General features: G+C 42.8%; 1 protein-coding gene across 1 annotated transcript in view; it reads right to left on the bottom strand.

Moving 5' to 3' along the window:
- The window catches only part of SVIL (supervillin), a 158,529-nt gene extending 140,137 nt beyond the window's left edge, over positions 1-18,392 (bottom strand). The window contains exon 1 of the mRNA XM_072854562.1: positions 18,135-18,392. The gene's annotated coding sequence lies outside the window, so the exon portion shown is untranslated. The remainder of the gene's footprint in view (positions 1-18,134) is intronic.
- Between the last annotated feature and the right edge of the window lie 3,097 nt (positions 18,393-21,489).

Genomic DNA, 21,489 nt, shown 5'->3' with positions numbered 1-21,489 from the left:
ATCCCAGTGACAAATAGTCTAAATTCTACACAGGACCCTGTGTACGGGTTTTACTGACTGTACATTCAAATAACTTCAGCAACTTTGACTAAGATACACCTGGCAAACAGAAGATTCCTTTTATATTTGTAAACCAGCTGCCATTGATTCAAGTCACACTAGTACATCTTGAACTCATATCCTAACACAGGCAAACACTGATGTCTAATGAGACTTGCAGTAAATTGCCATGCTCAACTGTGTATCTGAGCAAGAACATTTTCAACTTCCAAAATTTTCTCATAAAACCCCTAGAAACAGAGCACACCTGTAATTAAATAAATGCCAATCTTAGCAAAAATAAAATATGATCTTAGATTTAAAGGTTTCACTATTTAATAAGCTCCTATACAACTAAAAGGTGACATCAGAGGTGGTTCCATTACAGTGTCTCTCTTAGCTCCTTTGGCAGGGGCACCAGTTATTTAGGACATCTTCTGAAAGGGCTGCAAAACCAAATTATAATGTTCTTAGGCTTGTCGAGTAGCAACACTTATGAAAGAGATATTTTACCAGCATGTAAACCAATGACTTCTGCCAACTAGTAAGTCCTATGGAACAGATTTCCACATATGCTCATTAGATTGTCTTCCAAGTTCTCAAAATGAATTTTTTTAAACATTCCTTCAGGCTCAGCGACATTTGCATGTTCCGATTTCATAACAATAGCAGTTTTTTCCTTCAGAAGACACATTCGATTATGCTGCAGATTACAGTTCTTAACCACCTCTTCAAAAAACCCCATACATTCAAGACTTCATTACCACAAGTTAACTTTTATTTGATTTGCCTAGTTTCTCTCACTTCTCCGACTCACTTTGCTGCCCCCTTATTGTAACTTAAGTGTATGGCATTCAAAGTACATGAAGTTTCATTGTTAATACCAAGCACTAAGGTCTAGAGAATCATTCCTTCAAGCCAGAGTGCATTCCCTTTCTCCAAAACAAATCAGCTTTCATCTGCTTTCATCAATTTTGATACTTTACTGTCTCCCTCAGCACTTAAATATAAGAGAAATACTGAAAATCAGATGCATCACTCAGCTCTAAGAGTGTTTACAAACAAGATCTTGAGCACATTTTAAGTGAGGAACTGCTCAGTTTCCATTTAATTTAGTTAGTCCAAAGCCATTAGTAGCATAACTTATTAACGGCTTTAAAGATGCTGAACTTCTCATATGCTGAGGAGTGGCAGTTATAACTGTTTACCACGGGACTGCAGAGGAACAGACTTGCTGAATCAAGCACAGAAAGTGGCAGGTAGCAAGGGAGCCGACGGCAGTGTCACTGCTGGAATTCCAGCTCATCACCAGCAATACTTGCAGTTTGGAACTTGCCAGCACTGACAAAATGGATAGAAGAGACAGGTGTCCGTTTCTACACTTCAAGAATTTTTAAAAAAAAAAAAGAGAGAGAGAGAGATATCTTTAAAAAGACAGTTCTACATGTAGTAATTGTCCAATTTTGAACATCAAGTTTTTCAAATCAGTCTGCAAGAGCTTTTTTTGTTTTTCATCCTCATTGGGCCTTTACCTGTAGAGACAAAATTTGTTGAGACAATGTCATTCACATAACTCATGCCCTCCTTCCAAACTCACACCGCTGCCCCACTCTAGCAAAATTATTAAATGGTGCACAAACCAAAAAATGGAATACAAATAAGACATGCATGCTTTCTTTTGGCGAGAAAAGAAAGATACTGCAGATATGGCTAAAGGAGAAGATTTGGTGGAGGTCAGGCAAAGGTAGAAGTGCTAGAGTGGTCGGCAACTGCAAGTGCTTGGCCAGCCAAGGTAGAAGTGGTAAGTCCAGGAATGTCCTATATGAATAAAAAGTGGGAGAGGAAGGGAAGGACAAACTGCTTTTAAAGTCTTTGCTGAATAAAAGCCTTCTCACTTGAATCGGGCAATTAGGGTTGATTTCAAAGTCTTCAGCAGTACAATAGACCAAGTTTCCATTAAATTGGTCTCCATGTGATCCATCACGTATCACACACTATAAAATCTGGCAGGTAGCTCTGATCTTCAGTTACATTCATTTATACCGTAAGATCTGCTTTGCACAGGAGTGTTAGCAAATGCTTCTTTTACATCTCTACAAAGGAGGAATCAAATTTGGGGTTGGCAGAGATAATAGTGATACATTGGCCACTTCCTGCCCAAGCTAGACTAGCAATTACTACAACTCTGCACCAAAACAGCATCTTTCAGTGGGTCAGCACAGCAACGGCAAAATTGCTTTGTGTATCTGGATAAAGTAATTCCAAAAGTTTCAAATGAGAATTAAAGCTGTGCAGCTCTTGAAAGACCCATAATAGAAAAGCAGTCCCTTAAAAGCATCCCTGCTTTCCAGCAGCTCTTTCCCTAAAGCTAGCAAGAGGTCACCTAATTCAGAATCCTGTTCTCCTCTTCTTTTTTCCACAGTCATCTCTCCTGGTCAGATTATTATGCATCATCCTAAAATGCACAAGCAATTCATCCAACTCCAACAGAATGCAAGACATCTTGGCTGTTGGGACTATGTGGATCAACTGGACGTGGCCTAAGTGTCTAGCCATGAAGTGTTCGTAGCAAGTTAGGGAGGAACACACAGCCAAAAAAACCAAAGAAAAGCCCCCAAACACCCAAGAACAGACTAATGACAGAAACAGACCATAAAATCCAAAATAGAAACAGTTGAATATCCTACCAAAGATAACAGTCACAACTAATTACAGTCTCCAGAAAGGCCAGATTAAGAAATGGAAGGAATATTAAACATTTAGTTCTCTCAGACAAGGCAGAAGGACATGACTAATGCTGCATGGTCATTAACCACTAGGTCATGCACTGGCCTATTCAGATCATCATTTAGCAATGTATTCAAGACACATTCCCTGTGTTTAGATTTATCTCCTGGGCTTACGCATCTTGTGACAGCATGACTGAAAACATCACCCTTGTTAATGAAATTAATTTCATTAAAAATAAATTCAATAAATGTAAGAATTCCTAAAGTTTAAAAAATATATTTTTCCTAACAAAACAACGTAATTAGGGACATATTGGATTCACGTAGCCTATTGCACTTTGTTCACCTATGTGAATTTTCAAAAATGCTCAATCTGTTAGTGACAACATTATGTTACACTGGGGAACGGAGGAACACTTACAGAACTATAATCATCTTCTGATCTGCAATGCCTCAAAGCACCTTGGCTTCCTCAGCAACAACTGAGATAGCTCTCTTCACTGAGCAATTATGGAACAAGACTGAAGACTTACTTATACATGAAAGCAAGAGCTCTAGTCAAAAACCCCTCCCCAAGGTTTTGGAAATGGAGAGTGCCATACGAGAAACAGAAATGAGGCGAAGGCAGTAGACAAGATGAAGCAAGACTCTCAAATGCCTAAGACAATGGGAACGTAAGAGTGATTCTTGTGACTCAGGTGCACACAGAAATACATGCTCGTTCTAAACAACAGCACTCAATACAGAAGCTATTAAGAGGATTACAAAAAACCAAAACACAATACTCAGGTTGCCATGAACAGCCAAATATCATCAGCTCTTGTGCTCAGAACAACCAAATAATATCAGATCAAAGTAAGTTTGGTTTCTTCCCCTTCCTTTAATTCGAGCACACTATTTAAATAGAATGAATCAAATAGATGGTGCAATTAAATCTCCATAAAATATAAAGTAATATTTGTGAGCATAATCCAAACAGTCCCAACTGAGTTGTAGCAGCACATTTCAGGATAACAGTCTTCCATGTCACATCTATTAAGTTAAACATGTTGGTGCTATGAAACACCAGAAATAGCAATTGAACAACTAAAGTGCTGTAAGCAGTGCTCAGCTAACAAATCGTGCAGCTCAGCTGTGCAGTGAGGGCACCTCTGTTAACAATTAACACTGGAACATCTCTGAACAACATGGACTTTGCTATGGAGGTATTACCTTAACTTTGAGTCTAAACCTCAGATCTGAATTATGTAACATCTTGGACAATAAGATCACCAAACAATCATGTAAAAAAATTAATGAGAATCTTTTCAGGACACTCCTCAAAATGAAACCTGTGACTGAGGTTTGTTTATACAAGTAAAGTTCAAGGCAGTCAAGTAGTCGCACTCTCCTCATTGCCAGGTGGCTCTGAAATTGATTTCATTCACCTGTAATGCAGAACAACCTCCCACATCTGGAGCTTAACACAACCATGAGTCTCCCCTTTGCACAGTGGATGTGCACCTACTGCCAGAATGAAGTGAGAAATCAAATAGCCTTGTTGGTTGGGTTTTTTTTGCTTCAACTCAAATACGTCAATTTACTCTATAAGGAGCAAAAGTTTTGTAAAGATGTGAAAGAAGATAGAGCCTTTTTTATTTTGGTCAAAAATGTATACATGAATTATCCTGGAGAAGGTACTGATAGTACAGCACAGCCTTCTCTCAAACACTTGAGGCAATTCAACACCTGCAGCAGTCAACAGAGCTCGCTCAGGTGTCCTTTGTAAACAAAGCCTAGCAATAATCTGGAGATTTTGGTCTGGAAGATGATGTCTTAGGAGACAAGACTCCTGTACTGTGAGGTAGGTGTGCAGGGCCACTCACTGGCAGTCAACTTACTGAGCCGCACCTGTGATGCCACAAAGTCAGCAGGCAGAAGCAATAGTTTAGCAAAACTCAGCTGGCAGTTCCTAGGAAGCCAGCACACTTGGAAGTGACAATCCACCAAGCTGTCCTGTTAAATCCAATTACTTTGTTTCAGCCAGTGTTTAGAAATGACCAGCTTTTACCCTATATTCAAGTGGTTTTGAGACATCCAAAAATCCTGGAGTTTATGCAGATTGTCATAACTCTTTTGTTGCCAAATATGCATTGGTGGCACTATTGAGCAGTTACAGAAAAGGCTAGGAATCAGATCATTGCTGGGAATGTTTCCAACCCGACACTTGTATTCCGCTAACTCAAACAAGACACTTGTCTCCTTTGTGCCATAGTAAATGCCCAATTGCAAAACTAGGTGAAAAAGCAGGCCTTCACTGATGATCACAAGCCAAAGCCATCAGGTTCAATAGCACATATTACTCTCTAGTAAACTTTTAAGTACTCAGCCCGAGATTAACAAAGCTTCCCAAAACTTCCTATGCTGTTTGTATTGACCTGAATATAGTTATTTCAAATCTCCTTCCTCCCTAGCATTTCTTCCCCGTTCCATTTACTCCACCAGTACAGAAGAGACATGCTGTCACCATGACTACTGTAACTCCAAAATACAGCAGCTCATGCTGTCTCTAGAAGATGCTAGATGCTCTCATAGCATCTTTACCACCTGATGAACAAGGATCTGCAGTTTTAGATTAACAACAGTCATACACAGTTACAACCCAACAGAGCCAAACACTATACAACTGCAATAGTTTCTCGTCTTTCCCAGCTGTGATTTTCCCTGAAAAGTGTAAAGTTTCCTTTAAACAAACAACTTCTTAAAAAATAGTATGGAAAAGGAGCCACAAACACAAAGAAAAAAAAATTCCAATTCCAGCATTTTAAGCTTCAAATAAATACTACTTCAGTGTTCCACTTGAAAGCTTTTAATTTGTCAAATCACAGCTGAAAGGTGTGATGGAAAAACCCATGTTCATACATGGATCCATGTTAGATGAAGTGAACTGTGAAGAGCACATATTTTTTTTCTCCAGCCTGACTCTGATCCACCTTGCCCCACCAGTGTGAAGACCAAGGCTCTAAAGCCAGCAGCTGACCAAGGGGCCTTGTGCCACCAGCCCTCACTTCCATGTCTGTCCCCACTCCCAGCTGGGCTGATCCCCACTGCACCAGCTCCCACGTGCACTGGAGGTCTGAGAGCTTCCTTGCCTCACTAACACAGCAGAACACTGATGTGCTGACCCAGAAACCAAGACCTGAGATAAAGCAGCTTACAAAGTTGAAGGAGTGGACTCGAGCCATCCCAGAATAATCAGCACAGGCATACAGCTGGGAGCAGGAAGGAAAGAGGGAAATGGGAGGAGTAGGGAGCTGTTAGATTTATAAAATTCACCCCCAAAATGGTATTATTGCAAAGCCACACACACGTAAAGAGTTGGCCTGAAAACTGTAATGCAGGTTTCAAAGCTCATTAAAATTGTCTCTAAAACAAAGTTTTCAGAGTAGGGTTTCAGTGGGAGAAGGGAAATCATTTCTCTAGATTACCCCGCAAAGTCTGCCCCTTCTAGAAATGAGTTCTGAGGCTCCACAGAGTAACCTCACTATCCTGTGCTGGGAATATTCAATAATACTGTAATAATACTGTAAATAGCATTTACAATAAAAGTGTGCAAACTGAACAGCTGTTGGGACACAAAACACGACTGAGAGGGCAGCCAACACTGAGGCTACCGCAAGGGAAAAGTCCCAAAGCCCAAGGAAGTCGGTATGCAAGCCAAGCATGCTCGCCAGAAGCAAGGCAGCAAGCCGAGGGTAGCACACCAACAGGATGTTGCTAGAGCTGGATCCCAGAAGCCTTGGTGTGTGCAGTGTGAGACAGTGTTAACACCGTTTGTGAGAAGCATGAATTTATTTTGTGCACACCCTTCCAGTACAGCAAGTTATGCCTGACCAGAAAGGAAAGTTAATTTGGCCTAGTTTAGCAAATTCTTAAAACTCTGCCAAAGCATTGTCCAGACAACACAAGACATAGCTACTGGCAAGTTCCTGCTCTCAGAAATCACACACTTTCAGAGTTGTTTAACCTCTCTGTAGCTTTACTTATTTGCAGTATTTTTAGGTTGCAGAAAGAGCAACAGCTACATAGGTAGAGTATAAAGGCAAGAATTGTTCAGGCTTAGGGAAATCAGACTCTAGACACATCATGACAGATGTCCTGCCTTAAATAGCAGCAGTAACGTTCCAGTACTTGAGAGCCCAGCTAACACTCCAAAATAGTAGAAAGTATAAAACATTAATGAAGATGATGTGAAATCTGTTTCAAACAAGTAGCTTGCTCTGCAAAGACCAAAAAAAAAAACCAACCAAAAAATCACTTTTATCACTGCTAGCTTAGGTAATTTGCTACATCTCCACCCATTGTTCTTCTTGTTTTTCTTTTTAATGAAAGAAGAAAGAATGTGCTGTGTAATTTGAGATATACACTTGATAGTGTATTTGAAAGGAACAAATTAAGGATGCTCTCGTTAATTTGATTAACCTTTCATTGTCCTTAATTAAGATTAACCTCTCAGTTAAGAAAGAGAGGTTTACCTAAGGTGAAGCCTGAAAAACTGATCATTTGAAATCCAGAATAGGAATTGGGGGGGGGGGGGCGGTAGAAGACCAGGTCATAAAGAAAGAGGCCAGCATAAAGAAAAAGAGGGATGCTCAGTATAGTCTCAGTGAAGTGTTACAAGGAATTTTTCAAGTCACCTGAACCTGAAGCTCCCAGCCTGTAGTCCATGTATCACAGACTAGTGGTATGCAAGTCACATTGACATTGCACACAAGTGTTGGCCAAGCGTTGCCAGGGAGTGCGGACAGCACACATATGTATGTATGTGTGTGTGCACACTGTGTGGCGCTGATCCAGGAGCTACCCCACCACCACAGGCAATTTCAAGTACACCGGTTTCAGAAACCCTAACAAAGCAACTCATCAAACACATTGCTGTATTTAATACAGGGATCATGTTCAGTTGCTACAACTGTCATACTTAGAGACTTGAGGGGGTAAATAATTGAGGAATAAAGATGGTCTAGGCTTGTAGGTATTTGCAAGTATCCAAGCCCCAGTAGTACACACAGTGAATACAAGTGACTGGAAACATTTGAGCAAGTGATCTTCTGTTTATCAAAAGAGTAGCGTTTCTTACAGCAGCTCTCTAGGGGCCACACCAAAAAAACTAGAACATTCTGAACAACTTCAATACACAAAACTAATGACTGTTTTACAAGAGTTAGAAGTTTTCCACAATAAGAATTTGTGGTTTCCTGTGCAAGAAAGAATGCCAATTCATACCAACTTGTTCAGGGAAAAAGTTTTTTTCAGGGCTTCCTTAAGAAGCTAACCTCTGTAACACCAAGATTACTTGCTTTGTTTCAGCAGAGACTGGCATGACTGTAAGTTCTCATGTCAGTCTTTGCATAAAAAAGATTTTATGAAGCAGCATTTGTTTTATTGGAAAGACACTATCTACTATTGCATCATAAAAGTACATTTGTATGTTACTCTAGGAATTTCACAAGTAATCATAATTCTCGAAGACAGTATTTAAGGTGTTCCCTCCCTTTATTGCATTTGGAAAGATCTTTCAGCCAGGCTGAAGTTCAGCACAAAACCACTCTGGTCCTCAGCTTCCTTACTTCACACACATATATGGGCCTTTTGGGGGTTTGCTTTTGATTTCAGCAGCTCATTGCTGGCAAGCACCTCTTGGGAGCCCAGAAAGAGCATGTCCAACCAAATACTGCTTTAAAGATTTCTTTTAAAAGGCTACTAGGTCAAGACTCCAATAGTAGGTCAGATGAAACAAAATCACTGGTAACTTCTTTTTTGCAGCTCCATACTGGAAGGCAGATTAGGTTCCCAAACCAGGGAATGGAAATTTGTATCTCACCTGGAATGTTTCATCTGCCATCTCCCTGCCCACACAAATCCCTTCAAGTTGTCTGTGGCTGTACTATCCCAGCAGGGTATGCTACACAGTGCATTTCAGACATGAAGTTTATTACAGAAGTATTAGCTGAGCATTCCCCTCTTAAACCACAAGTTTTAAGAACCTGAAATGCATACCTAGCAGTAGTTAGTTATCCTATAGTTAGTTTTTATTAATGTTAAGTCCTAGAAAGTTGTTTAGCTGGGTTCAGTGCCACTTAAATTCAAAGTTAATTTTATTCCATGTAATTTAATTTCAAGCTAGAAGAATTAAACTTGCATTCCATACCAGGAATCCATATAAACAACTTATTTCCATACTCCAGGCTTTTGCTTGCAGTAGGAAGCCAGAATGACCTTCTTGCCAACCCACAAAAACAATACAAAAATAGGCATTTGCATGCAAGTTGTAAAGTCAGGCATGCACCAAATATTATGGAGACAAGACAAACAAGTGTATTTAAGAAAAAACAAATCCTTTGTCTGTCAACTATTGGCACTCTACAATATAACAGGAAGGAAGAGGACAGGCACTGGGGAGAGCATCCAGGAGAGGTTTGGTGCAATCCCACGGTCAGGGTGTTTATAGAGTTCTGGGGAGTCTTTACTCTCTGAGCTTTGCAAGGGTCAAGTTTTGTACAAACTCCTTTGAAGTGGTATTTGTCACAGTATATGCTTTAAACCACAAATGACAGAATACTCTAACTAAAGTAATTTAAGCCTAAAGCCAACAGTGTGATCTAATCAGAAATACATAAGCTAAGTAGTCTCCTCGAATAAGACGGCAAAAGAAGAAACAGCTACTTTTTAGCAGTTAACACCTAAACGCTAATTACAGATGAGAGCGCAGTCTCACATGCAGCACACAAACAAGGCAAAGCATCCAGAACACAAGTAACTGTAACAGACAACCCTAACAACAGCAGCCTAAGCCTTACTGATCGATATTACCTCAGTAAATATACTTTGTTTTCTTTTTGTAATTTCGTTCATTATTGCAAATTTTGCTTAAGTGAGCTTCTTTCAAACCCTTGAATTTTTCCAGTGACGGAGACAATTGCGTGTAAGTAGGCTCTGGGGTGCCGTACACATGGCTAATCAGCTATATACAGGGCAGAGTCATGATCTGCACAGCCTGTGAGGTAACAGGCACCCACGCTTGTCAGTGTGCAGGACAACCCACGGTAAGAGCTGCAATGACCACCCTGGAGAGAAACAACTTAAATTCCTAAAGTTAGAGATGACAACTCGCATCACACATCAACCTGCAGCTTGGGGAAGCAGCTCTACCTGCCACTGTTCTATTTCTGTCTTTAAATTAACACATACTGTATGTAATTTTTAGTTTCAGAGAGCAGTGGAAGTCAGTGAAGTGAGGTAGGTAAAGCAGCACTTACCACTAGCTGTGCAAAGGAAATCATTAACAACAGCAAAAGGAAACAAAGGTTGAAGGGATTAATTCAAGTTACATTTTCAGAACAGCAATTTCCCTGCTGTTGGAAATGCTACTCTCCTGTGCAATCCACAAGGTTTCCTTCTCCTCCTCCGCTAAGCCTTACAGTTGTCAGCTTTCCTGGAGTTGGAAGGCATTACATAGACAGACATGTCTTTAAATTGGCTGGGAAGCCAATTTAAGTTTAGAGGAAACTTTAAAATAAATATTTTCCCCTGTAGGGGATGGAGCAAATTTAAGCCAAGTTAACAACATTGGCAGAACCTTTCATTTAAAAGAAAGGAAGAAAAACCCTAACAAAAAGCTTTCTCCAATGCTCTATTTTTAGGCCTTTCCAGAACTTCCACCAGCTTAGTTAAGAACAGTTTTTGGAGGTGGGTGAGGGGGTAACCCCTTCTTTTTTCCCCATTGCTTTTAAACATGTTTAGCAATTTACTGCCATTTAAAGTCTTATCACTTGACTTCCCACCACCTTCCACAAGAAATAAATATTTGTTTCTCCTCAAGCCTTTAATAATTGAACACCTCTTATTAATCAGATAGTCTTCCTCCTCTGCTCAAGTGAAGACAAACCAACACCTCCTATTTTCATACTTCTCAAATTCCACTCCTCCCAATCTCCTCTATGTCCATTCCCTAGACTCACTCAAAATGGTTTTATGAATTAATCATCAGCACTTAAAAAAAAAAGTGCTCCATAACCTTCTCTGTGATAGATGTTCCTCTTCCATTTGCCACTCATCTTTCCCTGCCCTCAGTATCACACTCAGTTGTCTTCCTCTATTTTTGAAGCATGGACAGTCTGCTGTTCTGGATGAGAAACCTTATTACCTGTTTTCTGAAGAACCATTCCAAACATGTAGTTATTAAATCCAGAATACACATTCATTCCTACATTTTCTGTATTAACTACACATTTTAAGCTAAAATCCATGCCTTTGCTCAGCTAATGTAACTATGTATCTAATATGATCATTTCAAACAATAAGCCTGTATTTCTGCTATGATTTCAGGCAAATACTGATTTAGTACTCCAACACTGAATCTGAAAGAGTAATTTTCCAGAAGACAAGAGCAAGCATCTAGCCAAAGACAGTGTTTCAACTTCTTTTAAGACACTAGCATTAGAATGGAAAAATTTCAAACTCTAAGCTATTTGGAGATACAAAAAACAGATCCTGAAATATGCTACCTTAAATCAAGAGACTTCTTTTTATGGTTTTGTTTTGTTTTTACAGGGCAATGCTCTATTATTAAGCCAGAGTCATCCTCTCATTAGCATAATTTAGGTAGTAGTGATGTTTAACATGAACACGAAAGCTCCAACCAGGTAGGATAGAGCAGGCCTGGTGAAAGGAAAAAAAAAAAGGGTAGGAAAAAAGAAATATATCTAAAATATATCTGCAGTCACCTGAAAATTTCCTGTCCCCGTCCCCGTTCCTGGGTTTTCAGTCCAGTTACAATGGGTAACTAGGAGCCTGGGGCGGAGGCAGCCTTTTCTGCTATCAACAGCAAGAGTTCCCTTCTAGTCTCCTTCACCATGAAATAATTAACACAGCCAGGAAAATTCAAATTTACATTCTTCAACTACAAACTGCATTAAATATGTTTTCAAGAAAATGCCTGATTTATCCCCTCGTATGGGAGTATGGAATACTAGTTAATGAAACCAGCTCAAGCCTCTGAAAACTTAGCTTTATCACTATCTTTAACAATCTCTTGCAGTAACAAAGTATATGCTCCTTCTCACCCAAAGTTTCAAACTGACATTGTAGAACAGGTTAAGTGTTTAGAACAATAACTTCAGTCATTAACAGAATTATTTCCCTTTTCCAAAGGTGCTTGAATTTACTCTGTTCAAAACTTTCACTGAAGTTCACCATACAAAGATAGTCTGCCTTTTAACTTCTGTATGTCCTGGGAGACAGTTATGGATTCACTTCTGCAGAAAAGAGGATTTCAGACACACAAAACGTTTTCTGGACGTTTCCTATCCGTTTTATGGCAGGGGCAGCAGGCTGGATGGAAAAATCCAGAAAGCAGGGCTCAGCCTATGGTCCCTCACCTGAACTGAGCACTCACTGCAGATACAAGGCATTTCAGAGCCCCTTTTCTTTACTCAACATCCGATCTGATCAGTACTGCCACTGAAATAAAACTCGTTTAAGAATCGGTAAATGAAAGTGTGGGCTGACAAGAGAGCAAAGGATGCCTTGTTAAACTGAACATTGTTCAGAGAAGTGGGGAAACAAAAGAGCTGTTGACATGGCTTTAAGGGGCACCTTTTCATACCCCAGTTCTTTTAGATTAGTTACTACCACAGGCTGTGGATGTACATATGTATGTAAACACAATTGTATTTCATATTTGTGCCAAATCTAAGAAAATAAGATTTTTATGCAGTCTGTCCAACTAGTGGCAAAGAAAACTTCTGACAACTTTGATACAGTAAGAACAGTCTACTTTTGTTTTAAGTCCATTAGAAGCAGGAGAGGGTCTTGCAGCACCTCGCATTTAACAAGAAGTCAATTTTATCTCCACTAATACTTAACACCAGAGAAACAAATGCAGCTACAGTTGCTTGTATTAAGCAGCTGGCAAGCTCAGAGATGGAAAAGTTGCGGAACAGCTGGGGAATGTGAGACCCTTTTGAACAGGCTGCTATGTGATCCAAAATAATGGTCCGTGTTTACACACAACACAATGGCAGCAACAGCCAAATGCAGGTCTGGCGAATGCACTACAGCTGCTCCTTCCCTCAGCAAAGGAACAGCAAGCAGATACAAAAGAGTTCATATTCGCAAAAATATGGCTTTCATCTTAAAAGGCAGCAGTCTGATTTCCAAAATAGACAGCTGGCCCTCCAACTGGACTAAACCGTACAAGATACTGTATAAGAAGTTACCCTTTAAAACAGGTCTGGATTAGGGTCACAGAGCTTTCCAAACTGCTGCTACTTTACCACCAACAGTTTCCAACAATGCGTTATTCAGACCAACAGGTTGCCATCTAACATATTAGAAAACTTCTCTCGTGACAGTATTTTCCAGTTAGCGTCAGTAAGACAGACATATACAAACTCTTAATATAGACACTGACTACACAGAAGTTAGCTATCCACTTTAGAGAAAGGTGTTCAGTGTGCTAGAGGGTTTGAATAAACATGAACTATTTTACAGCTTTTTTTACACTAGTGTTGCACATTGGTGTAAAAGTTGGCACCTGAAGACAATACGTCCCACTGCTTACACCTAGACAGAGGAATAGTCCTTATTTGCTGCTGTTTATGCAATGACTGACAGCATGTTGCAAGGAGCACTTGCTTGTTTCACAATTGCCATCTGAAGACAACACAATTTTGTACATGACCTTGCACAAAAATTGCATCACCTTATTTCAAGTGATCTTCCCCAATTTTCAAGGCTCAGAAGCACAGTATCAGTGGTACCATCTGTCTTGCTCAAGACAAACCATGATTAAATAGTGCTAACAAACTGGCTAATACTTTGTACCGTAACCATGCCACTCCTAATTATGCTAGGCACCAAAACAGAGTTAGTAATGGAATGTTTCAACCCACTGCATCTTGATTAAAAATAGTAGAACTCAAAAGAAACATTTTTGGACTGAGAGAAGGAGACAGCATTGAAAGATTTCCTCTTCTACTTCCTCTGCACATAACCATTAATGTCACAATCCCAGCTGAGCGCTACTCAGAATATGATAGTTAAAACTGGACAAAGACAGCTGTCATAGCAACAATAACAGATGCAGGCACAGTTTTTAACGTCCTTCACTTTTACAAAGAAAAATGCCACTAATAGCCATCACAGAAAGGAGGATTTTGAAATACAGGCTATAAGATTCTGTCTTGTAATTAATGGGACTCTGTCCCATTGGCAAGCACCTCTCTCAACACACCTAAGCAACAAAATGCCACATCTGTACACTTCAATTTCAGACTTCTGATGAAGACTTTCTAGTGAAATTCATTTGTGAATTAAGCCATATTTCTAAGAAATTCCCCATGTAAATGGAATATACATACTGAATAAAGAAGGAAAATAAGCAGAGCCTTAAATCACACTTCCAGAAAAGATGCTTCTGGTACCAAAATGCTGTTATGCTAAGTGCCCTTCCTGCAGGCGAAGCAGTAACAGGAGTGCTACCTTCAAATCCTACCATCTGTAAAGGTAAGAGCACAGATTTGCTCTTCCAGCGGCACTGACACTGCACTTGCTAGGAGCAGCTGCAAGTGCTGCCATGCTGTGGCAGAGGGAGTGATGGTTTATATCCCCAAGGGACCTCAGTATGAGCTCTAGAGCCCCACCTGCACCAGGAGCTTTTTCTCCAGAGTTTTGAACCAGTTCTACTCAGATTTATCCAGCTTTGAGCACATCCTACTACTTCAGTGTCTCTAAAGTCTTGTTCTCAAAAAAAGAAAGAATGGAGATTCAAGAATTCAAGAATGCACTTGAAACAAGTGCAGGATGTTGGAATGAGTTGACATCAGCGAAGCTTAGCACAGTTCAGTAAACAGATGATTTTTAACAATTACAGGCAATACACTGACAGTCAACCTACACGAGCAAGTGAGATGTGAATGATCTGGATCACCCGTAAGCTGCACTGAACCTCTCCCAAATTACTCTCCATATTTACCATAATGGATTACTCTTTCAACCAAGATAACCATAATAAATTAAACAAATCCAAAACCAAATAAAAAACCCACAAAACACCATGGAACTCTAGTTCCTCATCAATTAGTCTCCACTAAACTAATTACTGCTTTAAAGGAGAAAGTATTTATCTTAAAATTCCAATGCTGGACTTACCAGGTACAGACAGAATAAGTGTACTTGGAAATAATTCTTTGGTTCCACTTCCCTTCTTTGTAGTCAAATCATATATTGTAGTTTATTTTCAATTAAAAGACCTATCAGGGTATTGTGTGCATGAATGGGAGGGTGAGTTTTCATCTTTCTGAGAAGTTGTTTTTAACAAGCATTTTACATGTGGAGATAAACTCAGCTCTTTCACAAAACAATTACTGCTGTTACTCGCCACAGAGGAACTAAGAAAACAAATCTTTAATAGCTTGATTCCTGATTTTACTATAACTGCACACAGGTAAGTTGTTGGTTTTTTTTTTAAATTGTTAGGAGGTACATCTACACCAAAGTTTACTTGCCATAACAAAGATTTCCCTACCATGTAGATCTCCTGACAGCCATGTCCCAACAGGCTCTAAATCGTTTATACACATACCAAGTATTGTTCAAAGCAGACTTGCTTTAAGCAAGATTAAATACCTGTTCAGTTTGAACTGTCCCAGTGCCAGGATAAACTACACTAAACTAGTTCAGACAGTTATCCTGCCGGGCACCAATGGCCTTTGAAACTCCCAGTACCCCAGAATGTGCTGCTTCTGGGAATTATACCAGGAGCTGTGGGATAGCTCTCCACAGAGGACATTACAAATTAAATATTTTAGAAGTGTGCTTGTGTTTACATGGAGCAAGGCTGCAACAGTTCAGCATGTGAGTCAGCATAGTTTGCGTACACAAAGAACTGAGCAGTGCAGTTGGGAACTATAAATTTTCTAGGGAAACAAAGAGTGTGAAATGATTCCCCCAGGGGAATACAGTCAGGCTGCACCTAACAGGAGCTAACACTCACCTGAAGACAAGAATTTTGTTCGGAACTTTACTGCTGAAAAGCCCATGATTTTCCTATGGCGATTTCAGAAGTTTCTACACAGGACAGACACTTTGGTCCTGCCTGTATCAGAGAGGTTAATAATGATATCATGGCCAGATAAACTTACAGGCACGCACACCCATGCCAGGATACAGCTCTTTAAGTCTTTTAATTAACACTCAAATCCTTTAAAGTGAAAGCTGAAGCATATTTCCTATCAGCATAGCAACGAAAAATTTGGAATGTGTCTCACAATACAATAACATCCAACAAAGTCTTCAGACAGGTAAGCAAAGCAGAACTGAAAAAGAACAAACTACTCTAGTGCATCTCACCACGCTGTTACCTACGGCCAGATGCATTTAAGGACCAGGCCAACACCCTTTTATTGAGGCGTCAAGAGGCACAGGAAAACAAGATGACACATTGTCGTGGTTTAACCCAGGACACACATCAAGCCTCTGAACATCCCACCAGGGATGAATTTCTTGTGGCAGGAACAGCTGTCAGGCCTGTTTCAAGAGCTGTGCACATTACCACCATTCCTTCCTCTTGTCTCCACAACAGGCACCTCTGTCTCATGGAAGCTTGATGCAGACCATCAAGAAACCAGGACTGTTTCTCTGAAAACACAGGCTGGATCTCTACCAGCATTGGTTACACAGGGCAGCACACAGAGCCAGAGGACAGCACATCCTCATCTTGAGCTGCACTTTCGGGTCAGACGCCATGACACCTCAACGTAGTAACACTCCACACAGTTCTGTTGTCATAAACCTCATTAGCCACGTGAATCAGTCAAGAGAGGTTTCCATTTTCAAGTGGCTTTTGTTTTCATTTTGAACACAAGAGATTAAGATAATTACAGGCTGAGAACATTTTTCAGTACGATATAGTTTGGTTTACTCTTAGAGAAACACACTTGCCATGATAAAAATAACCAGACTAGTTCAGAACATTTTCCATAAGCTATCAGAGGGACTGTTTGCAGACCCAGAAGAACTACGTATCTACCAGGATAAGAGTACTGTCTTTCAGCACACGAGATGCTCTCTGAGCTAGGATCAGTCTATGATGACACCAACAACTGTTGAAGACCCAGGACAATACCAAAACTAAATGAATAATTTTCACTTCCTATTTGCTTCCCAGGCCTGATGCTGCTGCCCCCTGCCAAGTAACAAACTCGAGTACACTCAGTCTTTGCAAGACCACTTAAGTCTCTCTTAAGAGAGTCATAAGCCACGATCGCGTGGCAGACTTTAAGAAGCATTATTAGTAAAATGGATCCCAAGATGTCACTAAGTAGCCAGCTCTGTAGCATTGGGTGTCCATGCTCTATGTAAAACCCTACAAGCACTGCACTCGTAACTATCAGCATACCCTACTCATTTTTTTTCCTATTAATCACAATACTTCATTGTTTCCCCCCTTTCTAAACGTATCATTGTTTTCTGGAGTTCGGACAACAAGTCAGTGTAAGCTGCAATCCCACTGCTGACCCATTTAAGCCAGGGAAGGTAAGTACTCAGCCTTCCCAACAGAGCTGTTGGGCTTTGGGACAAAGAGGTTCCGTGCATCAGTAAACAAGTACCCTGTTGACTTTGTCAGCCTTTCCCAGTACCCCACTGTGCTGTAACCAACCAGCATCATAAAGTCTTTCTTTTTACCACAAGTGCACGCTGCTGCTGCTCATGGTGATGCCTTTTTTTTCCAGCTGAAAGAAGAGACAAAACTCCTTCAAAAATTTCTCAGCCCCGCTGCAAAGCGGCCCTTGCGCCGAGCGCGGCAATGGGAGAGCACCCTCTGCCGCGCCTCCAGCTCACTGCTCCCGCCAGCTCCGCCGATGTCCCCGCACAGCACCCGCTGCCGTACCCGGGCGCTCCCCGCAGCGCGCCCGGCCGCCCGCCACCCCCGGGTCGGAGGAGGAGGGCCGCGGCGCCGGCCGGCGCTTGCTGCCGCTCGGCCTCCGGGCTTGGCCCGACAGCAGGTGCTCCCGCAGCCCGTGCGGGAAACCGCGGCGGGGACCGCAAGCACGGCGCAAGCCCCTTCATCCTCCACATGTTGCTGCGCTGAGGAGAAAGCCCAAAGCCGGAGTGACAGCCCGGCCGCGGGCGGGAGGGGAGGAGGGAGGAAGCGGGGAAGTTTCGTGCAGCACCTTCGCGACGGAAACCCACTCCCCGGACGAGCGAGGAGCCCGCGGCGTCTCCTCAAAGGCAGAGGCCGTGCCCCGGGGGCAGCGCCCGCCCCGGCCCCGCGCGGGTGTTCCCTCCCGCGGGGAAGGGGCGGCGAGCGCGGCCGCCACTCACCTCACAGCCGGCGGCTCGGGGACAGCCACAGCCTCCGGCGGCCTCCGTCCGTCCGTCCGTCCCTCCGTCCGGCCGGCGGGGCGGAGTGGGGCGGGGGAAGCGGCGCGGCCCCTCGCCGCGGGGGGCGGCCTGCGAGGCGGGGCGGGGCGGGGCAGCGCCCCTCGCCTCAGCGCCCCGGCGGGGAGCGGGCTGCGGGGAGCGGGCTGCCCGGCCCCGGCCGCACGCCCTGGCGGGACCAACGCCCGCGCGGCGCTACACGGCCCCACGCGGGACGGGACGGGGCGGGGCGGGGCGCGCCCCTCGCGCCGGCCCCGGCCCCGCCCCCGCGCCCCCCGCCCGGCTCGCCCCGCTTCCGCGCGCCTCCTGGAGGCGCTGCTCCACTCCTTAAAGGGGCCGCGCCCGGCGTGGCGGGGGGCGAGGCGTGGCGGCGGGGCGCGGAGCCGGGGCGCGGAGCCGGGCCGGCGCGGGTGGCCCGCCCTGGCAGCGGCATGAGAGGCGCGTTTCGCCCGGGCGGAGCCACCTGCCGGGAGCCCCTGGCAGAGGTGACGGCCGCCGGCGCCGGGGTGAAGCCCTGAAGGTAACGCAGCGGCACCAGCTCGTCCTCGTCCCGCCGGGTTGCAGCTGGCAGCCATGCGGGGCCAGAACTCGGCAGAGGCCTGAGGGAAGCGTTGGGCCCTGCCTCAGACGCCATCCGCGCCGGCCTCGGGGCGCCTTTCCCCGAGCAAGCCCCACGGGGGGTGGGGGATACCGCAGGTGGACGCCGTGGGGCGGCGGCGCCGAGGCACGGTGTCCCAGCGCATCCATACCTTGGAGGTCGAGTCAGTGGCGGAGGGGCGTCAGGCTCCCAGCCCTGCCAGCCGGGGAGCGTGAGGAGGCATCGTGCCGCTGGCTCGGGAGCCATCTATCGCACCGGTGTGAGGGTACCCGGGACCTGAACCTGGGCCTTCCACCTCATCAAGCCACACCGGCCGCTCTGGCCAACGTGTTGAAGTGTGGCGGGAGTTTTTTGGGTCCCTTTCATCATGGCTGGCGCAAAGAATTGTTAATTATTTATTTAAAGGAGAGAGCTGCAGTGCAAGCAAAGGAGCTAGGCAGGGCTCAACAGCATTACTCATGCGTTAGCCTAAGTATGGATGGCTCCTGCATTAGCAATATTTCTGGGCAGTGTTTCTCTGTAGCGTACACTCAGAGACATAGGACTTTGTTCTCTTTATTGACTCGCACAACCTTTCCAGGCTATCTCGACCAAATTGCAGAGTTTGCTCCTGCTGGGCTGGAGCAGGGCCTGGGAAGCCCTTGGGGAGAAGGCTGTCTAAAGGAACAATTCAATGAATGTCCTGCTTTTTCCCTACTACTGCAACCACATGGAGTAGAAGCTGGGGGAAGCAGAAAGTCATCACCATTTTTTATTTAAAGGGAGAAACCTTTTTTTTCTCAGATGCACTTGTTTAAAATCAAGGCATCATTAGGAAGATGGAGGAAATACGATTATGATGTTGTAGACTTCATCTCAGTGGTGCAGCAGAGGTATTTGTCCACTCAGTAAAAGGGAAACAGAGCATTCAAATTTTCTGATATTAAGCAGCCCAGAAGGTAGAATCGTCCTTTCTTTTATCTTCTTCTCACTTTAATCTTTTACTTTAGACAAACATTTTTCTAAGCGAATTACGTGGAGAATTCAAGCCCTGCTTCACTTGATCAGATCTTACAAAGCAACTTGAAACATGACCACAGCACATACCACATAAAGAATTACCAAAGGGGGAATAATTTGAAGAATATGTTAAACCTGAGAACTTAGGTAGAGAACACATGGAACTGAGCAAAATAGATGGCTTCTGTTCTGTTCAGTTGCATATGCAAGAGCAGAGCTATCTTCTCCTCCAAATCTGCATGAAGTCTGTGCAGAGAAACAGGAGGAAATCTTAAGGTGTGGAAACATGCTAAGATGAGGCAAACCTAAAAACTTTCAAATTGACACCCAACAAGTATTTCACAAGGCACACTACAAAGTATCTTTGTCTGCAGCTTTGTGCTCTAGATAAGTTCAGAACTGAACATTGAGGGCTTAGCTTGAAACATTGCTGGGCTTTATAGCTTTGTGGCAGGCAGAAGTTTCTTAATTGCAGGATAATGATGTGGTGTGGGCACATGCCTTTTGTCTGGTGGTTATGAATTACTTTGTGCAGATACATGAAACCCACATCAGATAGAAAGCATAGATGTGTCCTTCCAGTCTGATTGAGGGAGAGAAGGAGGAAAGCTAGCATGGAAAGGAGGTCAAACATAAACCATAGTAAGGTTAAAAATCTTGGATTAAAAAGTGACCTTGAAAATATGGTTTATCCTGCTGCCTTTCAACACAATTTGTCCTGTCCAACACCCTTATTTGAAACTATCAATCAAAGGCCTTCCCTTTCCTTAAGGAAAAAAAGAGGCAGCACCTTCTCATTAGAATTGTCAAGGTTTAGAGGTGGAATTCTGATCCTGTGAAAAATGCCCTGTAACACAGGCCTGAGAGAATTGTCTGAGTGAAGGGGAGAAGAATTGAAATGTTAAATTTGCTTTTGTTGTGATTGACATGATGCTGTCCTTACTTGTTTTCAAATATCAGAATGGTTTCTTGACGGAACTTTTACAACTGAAAACCTGCAACCCATTTAACAAGAACTCTGTTTTCACCCTAGTTCAGAACTGATTTGTCTGGATTTAGCTTTAGGCACAGTCCCTTCCATCTTCTGCCAGAGACTTTTCTCCTGCAAACTTAATCCATGATCCAGATACACGATTATTTCAAATTTACATTTAAAAAGGAGTGAAAGATTGATTTGAATTCCAAGGGAGGAGGGGGAGGCACAATGATGTTGAATCTTTTGTTCCCAGAAGAACCAGGAAAGAATTATGATTATTAAAGAAGTATAATTTGGGTCAGACCAACCATCTTAATCCATGTCAGTTAAAAAGATGATTTTCTCCACTTTTTTAATGTGTTAGACACAAGCATGTTTGATTTATGATGGGAGTCAAAAACATCTGTACTTTGGGGCACAAGCAAATGCTTATTTAAACAATGGGGCTCCCTGGGGGGGGATATAGGAAAGAAATGACATTCTTTTGCAAAGAATTCAGTGTTTTTCACTCCATGAAGTATCTTGTTTTGTTTTGAAAAGTGCTCTGCCGAAGACACAATGACTCAACCTATTATAAAGGAGTCCAGCAACTTTCACCTTTATGTGACTGGTATGAACATGAACGAGGTTAGCACCGATGAAATACTGTTTGCTTGCCTTTGAGTGACCTGTGTGAAAAGAATTGGTCATCTCAGTCTCATTGGCAGCATGCAAGTATTCACATC

This window comes from Ciconia boyciana, chromosome 2 (assembly GCF_034638445.1).
Source record: "Ciconia boyciana chromosome 2, ASM3463844v1, whole genome shotgun sequence".
In the NCBI taxonomy this organism is placed as follows: Eukaryota; Metazoa; Chordata; class Aves; order Ciconiiformes; family Ciconiidae; genus Ciconia; species Ciconia boyciana.
This window is presented reverse-complemented; position numbering and strand designations above follow the sequence as displayed.